Source organism: Octopus bimaculoides, chromosome 5 (genome assembly GCF_001194135.2).
Source record: "Octopus bimaculoides isolate UCB-OBI-ISO-001 chromosome 5, ASM119413v2, whole genome shotgun sequence".
Classification (NCBI taxonomy): Eukaryota; Metazoa; Mollusca; class Cephalopoda; order Octopoda; family Octopodidae; genus Octopus; species Octopus bimaculoides.
This window is the reverse complement of record NC_068985.1, coordinates 29,886,739-29,894,753: the sequence shown is the minus strand read 5'-3', so window position 1 is coordinate 29,894,753 and position 8,015 is coordinate 29,886,739. Positions and strand designations below refer to the sequence as shown.

General features: G+C 38.3%; 1 protein-coding gene across 2 annotated transcripts in view; it reads left to right on the top strand.

Annotated features, from left to right (window-relative positions):
• LOC106868717 (plexin-A1) overlaps positions 1-8,015 on the top strand; it is a 131,946-nt gene that overhangs the window by 1,389 nt on the left and 122,542 nt on the right. The window lies entirely within an intron of this gene.

Sequence of the window (8,015 nt, the reverse complement as noted above, 5' to 3'; positions counted from 1 at the left end):
CCGATCTTCACACCTTTCTCTAATAATTACGAAGGTTTCGTGAGTGATGGTATAATTCGTTCGTGTTTACTTTTCGTAAGCCAAGAATGCACTACAGTGAGAAGGCCAACTATGTGGTCATTCGGTCTGCTAGAAATAGCAGTCAAATCTCCCTCAAATCACAGCATATCAACCAAAGATATAGATATTGTAGTCCTTGTTATTCCTAAACGGAAGGGATAGTCACAACTGGAATGCCTTTCATCTTAAGTCTGTTCAATCAGGACTAACAACAAATAGCATATCGATATCTGAGCCATCGAACAACCCTTTGTCTGAGATTGGTAATATCTACCTTTCAGAAAGGCATGTACGCTACAACTTAACATTCTGTCCTTCTCCTTACATTACCCAGTAAGTCAGTCTCTACGTGGTCGCTCGATCTGCTAGAAATAGCAGCCAAATTACCCCTCAAATTGCACCCTAAGTTCTAAAAAGAGGAATGACACATCGGATAATATCTGAGGTATACTTGAGAAAAAAAGGCCGTGTGGCCATAGCTGGAATGTCTTTGATCATAGATCTGCTGCATTAGGACTGACCTAGGGACAAACAACAATATCTGAAAAGGAACCCGTGTACCCAGGTTTGGATTAAGGCCAACTGATATCCTAAGCGCAGCCCAACAATGGTACCTCCTCGGTCATTCTATTGTTTGAGTGTTGAATATGCAATAATCATTAAAAATGTGGTTTTCTTTTAAGTTGTCCCCCGGCTAGTTGCAGCAGACCCACATGCATATTAAATATGTCCTGTTTTATTATTATTATTTTTTTTTTTAACACCAATTAAGAGATGCAAAATATTTACTTATAAAAGGGCAACGGGAAATAATACAATTTTTCATCGCTTTCTTGTTGGGAGCCCTATTCAACTACAACATTGGCACTATAGCAGATCCGGACGAGAAAAAAAAAAGAAAACTCTGGTGTCCCCTACCTTTGATGCTCCTAAGCACGTGCATATTTTGCTCAATGGTTAAACCGGGTCTGCTTGTGCCTATGTTGAAAAATTATATTTTGTTTTTGTATTTGAAAATGGGATGAATATCACAACATCCTCTTTATTCGTTTCCTGCGCTTCTCTAATCTTGTGCCTCCCTCCCCACTCTTGTTCTTGACTCATTCTCTTTCACTGGCCAACTTACACTATGTGGTTTCATTATCTAATGCTAAAGATTAACGCACACACAATATATATATATATATATATATAAACAGCACCTAACAAAGGCAGTCTTCATAGTCGCTCGTACTACTAGAACTAGCAGCCAAATCTCCCCCAAAAATCACACTCCATCGTTTGACACAGACGTTGATGTTGTTTAGCCCCAGGTCAACGCTGATCGAGTAGACTTATGATCAAAGTAGATTTATGATTTTTTTTTTAAGTGTATGTCTAGGCCTACATTATCTAATATACCCTTCATTTCCTTATTAAGTACGATGAATATGAGAGATTTAACTGCTTTTTTTTTTCTATTATTAATTCGATTTACTACATTTGGATCAAATGTAGTCCAACAACACGACTAAAAAAAATTTTCCTTTCGCAAGAAATGCATGAGCCTCACAGTTTCATATTGCCGGGAGGTAGAAGACGTCTTTAAAACTGACGTTTTGTAAGTATAGAGAGAATTCGTCGGAAACATGGTGGGGGAAAAAACTTTCACATTTATATGGTTATCTAAATTAGCTTATTTTACCTCCTAACTTTTTTTGTTTTGTCTGAACGTCTATCACGTGTTTATCTGGCAATCGATGTAGCCGTCTCTACCTGTATTTCTGTCGGTTTGTCCAGTATGCACACACACACACGTACGTTCTCTTTCTCTCTCACTCTCACACATTTTTACACACACACGCATGTATATATACGTATATGTGTGTGTATGTATTCATCATACAAATAATCTCTTTAAATGTATATATGTGCGTGTATGTTTTATTGTTTTGATCGAGCGTACAAACTTGTATTGGCAAAATCCTTCCAGCCGTGACGATCCCACTGGTTTTTATTTTCAAGCAGTGGAACACCAGACTATGTAACTACATAATGTATCCTTCCGTTTTCTTTTTAAAAGATTGGGGTATGATTGGAGGAAAACTAAACAAGCAACCATCGTTGATTCGAATGCATATGTTTAAGAAGTAATTATTAGTAGGTAAGGAAAGGTAAAATATATTGGAGGAGAGGTATGATGAGAAGCTGTACCTTTTATATCTCACTCCACCATTCGTGTTATGTGACTTGTTAGTGTTCGTTTTTCACCTAGTCTACGGATTGTTTCATTCCCTAAACCATAAGGGCTTTGGGAATGTCATACACTAAGATATGTGCGTGTCTCTATACACACACACATTTGCCCTCATTTTTGTTATCTTGGGGGTTAGTCAGAGGAGGAAGGGTAACCCCTCTTCCCCCGGTACCATTTTCAGGATCACTGAAACCGATGAGAGACTGGAAGGAAATTGTCCCCAGATCGGAGATCTGGTCCAAATGCTTGCAACAGACTGAAATCTGCTATAAGGGCACACAAGGGCCAGGCGTTGGTGTTCAACCGGATCGACGGAAGCTGTTAACTGACTGCAAAACACACACATACATTTACAATCGCACACACGTTTGTCCATTCATACCGATATGTTTGCGTGTGTGTGTGTGTGTGATAATTAAAACTGAAACTACTTCTCCAGAGTTTCACCCTTTGGATTGTCAGGCAATAACTGCTTCCATATTCAAAAGTTGTGCCTTAAATTGTGATCATTCGATATTTTTGTCTCGAATACTTTTCTCCTCTTTGTTCTCTTTTCTTCTTTCCCTCCTTCCCCCCCTCTCTCTCTATACATATGTGTGTGTGTGTTAAAGACTTTTTCACTTCCCGAGCGTTAAACTAATACATTTGTTTGTTGTCTACACCACCTGTCTTCGTCTTTTGTTTTTTTTTTATATATATGAGAGAGTGAAAGAGAAGGGTGGGGGTAAAGAATACGCACACCACCCGTTTCAGCCTAACAAAAACTCTAACCCTAACCACCGGGTGTGCGTATTCTTTACCTTCACCAAGAGAAGAACAGAGATGTAATACACACATACACACAGTAGTTTTACAGGCGACAACGATTAGAAGAAAAACATTCCAAACTAACGCAGACACACAGATAGGAAGTCATGCACAAACTTATAGATCTCGCACTTGCAAACATTCGGGTTTGTAAAATGTTTTCATATTCGCATGTTCTCGAATATGAAACATTTTAACATATGATGGTATAAAAAGATAAGGGCGTGGAAGGTATCAGTTATATTAGTAGTTGTATATAATGTAAGTGTATCATTAATATTTTACATAGTATATATGCCAAGAGAGATAGAAGGATAGGGACAGACAGACACGGATTTTTATTATTATTTGAAGTAGTTAAGTTTGTGTTGTGCTTGCATTATATTTCTGAAGTAGTCTTTCTACCTACGTTTAATAGCTATATCTCTATGTTATATGTTATATATATATATTTGTATACATCCCCAAACCCTAGAGGCGAATTCTAACAAATAACAACGAACTAGTTCTAAAGACTAAATAAATAAGTAAGTGGACATGATTAACACTGGAAAACCAATAAATGTGAAACCCATCACGTTTCCATTGTGCAGAAGAAAGAAAGAAAGAAAAGAAAAAACGGTAGAAAGGGAGAAAGAAAGAAATGAAGAAAAACGCCTTCGCCTCTGTGGCAACGAAAGAAGTCAGCGGCAAATTTTAGTGACTTTATCACCCTTTAGGGAAACCAGTTTTGAATATATGAGAGAATAAGTGTGAGGTGTCGAATCAACAAGGGAGCTTCCACGTTAGAGGTTCAGTCTTAAGATGGGATATGAGAACCAAAAACCAAAAATGCCACTCGAACCCTAAAGAAAAAGAAAACTGAGAGGAAAAATTCAAAACGCCTTATGATTGATTTTCTTTTCTGTTCCTTGTTATCTGTAAAGCTAAACTTAACGTCTAATATAACTGGATTAGGATAATGAGTTTGATAGTCTGGTAAAGCGGGTACGATGACACATTGGCCAATTCTTTGAGGTCGAGAATCGTAGAAAAGTTAAGAACCTCTGCTCTATGTAGTCGTCTGACCTGCTAGAAATAACAGCCAAAAATCTCTCGAAGCGATACCCTATTGTTTTTTTTAAAAAAAAAACGGGTATACACTATATCTGAAAACAGGTTGGGGTAGTCACAGCTGGGACGTCATTTACCATAGGTCTCCTGGTTCAGCACTGACATGTGGGTAAACAGCTCTACTGAAGAAGCCTCTGTGAGGTCGCATGAGCAGCTAAATCTCCCTCATATCACTTCCTACCATCTCAAAAAAGGCGCATTAAGTAATGCAGTCCTCTTATACAAGACTTAGTCACTGTTGATCTTTGGTCTACGCTAACTTGTGGCTTAACAACCAGAAAAACGAACCGATGGGGATTAATCATCTGGTTGCTAGATATAGTAGCCAAATCACTAAATAAAGCTCTTCCGTTTGTCCTCAATAGACTGAGAGTTTAAATGAATGAATGAATACAGGGATTTCTTTTAAGTACTTTAGTTTTATTGTTGCTATCTTTCTATTCGTTTCTGTAAAAAAATTGTAGGCATATTTCTCTTATACACATACATACATAGATGTGTGTGTGGAGGCACGTGGCCTAGTGTAAGAGGTATTGCACTCACGTTCGCAAGATTGTAGTTTCGATTCCAAGACTGGCACTGCGTTGTGTTTTTCAGCAAAAAACACATTACTCCACCCGACTCAGCTGTAAATGGATAACCCTACGACAGACTAGTGTTCCGTTTAAAAGGAATGTTGGTCGTGGCAGCATTCTCAAATACGACAACGAAGCGAGGAAACGCATTGTGACCAGTGGTGTATAACAGCATCCGGTAGTCTAATCGATATAGTGATGTATATATACCATGATTTTTTTTTTAATTATATAACTATTTTTACCCTTATAATTCTTTTTATATAGATGTGCAACTTCGTTGTTTTGAACCATATTGGATCTCTCTAAACAAGCATGACCAAACATATTCTAGGCAAATTCTTCACATCTTTTTTAAGGCATCATATGTGTAGAACTACTATTATCTAATATTCATTAGTTTGTTTTACCCTCCACGCGGACAAGGCCATACTAGAGCACTACATTTTAAAGGACAGGCGGGTGTAGTTTTAGATTTGACTGCTATTTCTCGCAGATCGAGCTATTACACAGAGGTACCCATATTGGCTCGTGCAGTTATGCAGAATCAGACAAAATGCCTTGTGGCCTCTTCACATTCCGAATTCAGATCACGCCGGTGTCGATTTCGATGATCGATAAAATAATAAGAACTGAAGTTAATACAATCCACTGTCTCCGATACAGGCGACAATTGACCCTTCAGAGAGTCGACGAGAGAACAGGGGAGACCGGTGAAATCTGAAGAGATTTAATCAGTCAACTATTGTTTAGTTGTTTAGGAGATATATCGAGCATGTGGAAACCGCTAGTCTTACAGTTATATAGGTGTTTGCTGCTAGTAACGAAGGAATGCCGTGAAACGTAAGACCGATAGGTAATTTGTCGGTTTACAAGCACGTGTGTACATAGCATGTAAACTAATGTGCGTATGTGTGCGCGCGCGCGTGCATATGGATGCAATGGTCGCAGTCATACGTCTTTTCAATAGGAGCTAGCCTGGGACTAAACTACAATTGTTGATGAAAACAATTTTCTCGTTTGCGCATTCGAATGTTTATAAGACACACATGCATACTCTGGAAGCTGCGTGTTACCAGCCTGAACAATGCCATCAACCGGTTAATGTTATCCAAATTAGTGGCTTCCCACTTTATTTTGCTTAATATTTTCATCTAGTTATTGTTATCGAAAGGCTTCATCCCAAAATGACCGCAGCAAACGGCTTCCACTTATATATACATTTTGTATGTGTTTGTGCGTGTTTCGACAGATAACGCGAAGGTCTGCAGTGTGGGTGGGGAGATATTTACAGTCATTCCCAGGAATGTGGCGTAATCCCATTACAGTGACCCCGTCTTCGGTGACGTAATAGTGCTAAGAAATGCCTACCTTCAGGCATTTGTATATAAATACACATACACACACACGCACACACACACATGTATGTATATATATAAATATATATATATATATATATACACACATGCATACACATAGTAACATTGTGCATACAGAGACTAGTCAAACACGTTACCCACCCGTCAAACATTGGTAGGCATGTTGGGGTACCCCACATCTGAGCTGTAACTTGTACACCTAACGTAAGAAAGAAGTAAAGTATAATGCGTTACCACCACCCAACCCCTTTTAAAGTGCTATGTCAGGCTGTGTGTACGTGTATATATATATATGTGTGTGTGTATGGTTTTGTATTATCTTTGTGATTTTACTTTTCTTTCTCCACTAAAACAGAATGCAAGCTGGATAGACACAGACAGACAGACAGACAGATAGATAGATGTGTTTGTGTGTGTATCTGTATACGAACAAATGTATTTATATTTATGTCTATGTTTGCATCCATACATGTGTGCGTATATAAAGCTATGTAGTTATCTAAGAATCCCTAAGATGTATATACGCACACCCATACCTTACTTTTGCGAACGTATGTGTATATGAGTCTGTTACTGAACGTTCACAAACACACATACACATCAACAACGGTTTGTGCTGTTTTCCCCATTCGTACACAATATCTTTTTTGGCGGTTCTCTCCTCCCCCTCATCTCCTCCAGCCTTTAAATGCCCTCCCTTATCACACACACACACACACATACGCATACGTTCGCACACACATTGACACCCACATACACTCACGTATATCACACCAGCACCACCCGCTACTACTACCAAGACACATGTCTGGATTAAGTTCGCATTTGTTGGAGAGAAATGTGGGGAGGAAGAAAATCAGAGGAATGTGTATGCATGAATGTGTGTCTGTGTTTTTGTGTGTGTTCTGTATGTCTCAGTATTTTTTGTGTGTTCACGCGTAATCAAATTTAGTCTTTCTTTTATGGTAGGATATTAACAAAAAAAAATCTTGAATATGTGTGTATATCTGTATGGGTGTCTCTCTCTATATGTTTGTGTGGTGTATGTGTACATATCTATGTAAGCACACACACACACATATATATACATATGGCTGTGTGTGTATGACAGAAGGAGCATTATAATTAAATGCGTATTTAGAGAAAAATGAACTGTCTGTGTGTGTGTGTGTGTATATATAGGTATAAATACCTTGCAAATATAAAGAAAATATTTTTGTTCAACGAAAACCATTAGCAGAGCGCTCAATAAAAAGTTTAAAAAGAAACATCGCGCTAATTCAACTAATACGAAGAGACACTTGAAAATATTTGATACAAGAAAAGACTTTACGAGGATTGAAGTCTTTTTCAGAGCAGATTAAGATTATCTGTGTTCTTGATGCTCCATTGTTTCTCTCTGATTTGATTTCTACGTTGGAGTGTCGTTTACCAGTAAAATCTTGATACAAATCACCTCTGCTTGCACTCTCATTGTTAAAGGTACCACTTGTTCATAGATTTCTACGAACGTCTGACTGCTAGAAACGCAATCGTGTCCGATGAAGTCATACGCAGGGGTATGATTGAGTGATTAAGAAGCTCGTTTTACAACCAAATGGTTTCGATTTCAGTCCCACTCCGTGGCACCTTGGTTAAGTGCCGCGGTGATTAATGCCTTGTGAGTGAATTTGGTACATGGAAACTGTGTGGAAGCTCGTCGCCTCTCTGTCTCTGTCTCTCTCTCTCTCTCTCTCTCTATATATATATATATATATATATATATATATATATATATGTGTGTGTGTTGGCTTGTTTACGTCCTTGTAACTTAACGGTTCGACAAAGAAACCGACTGAGTAAGTA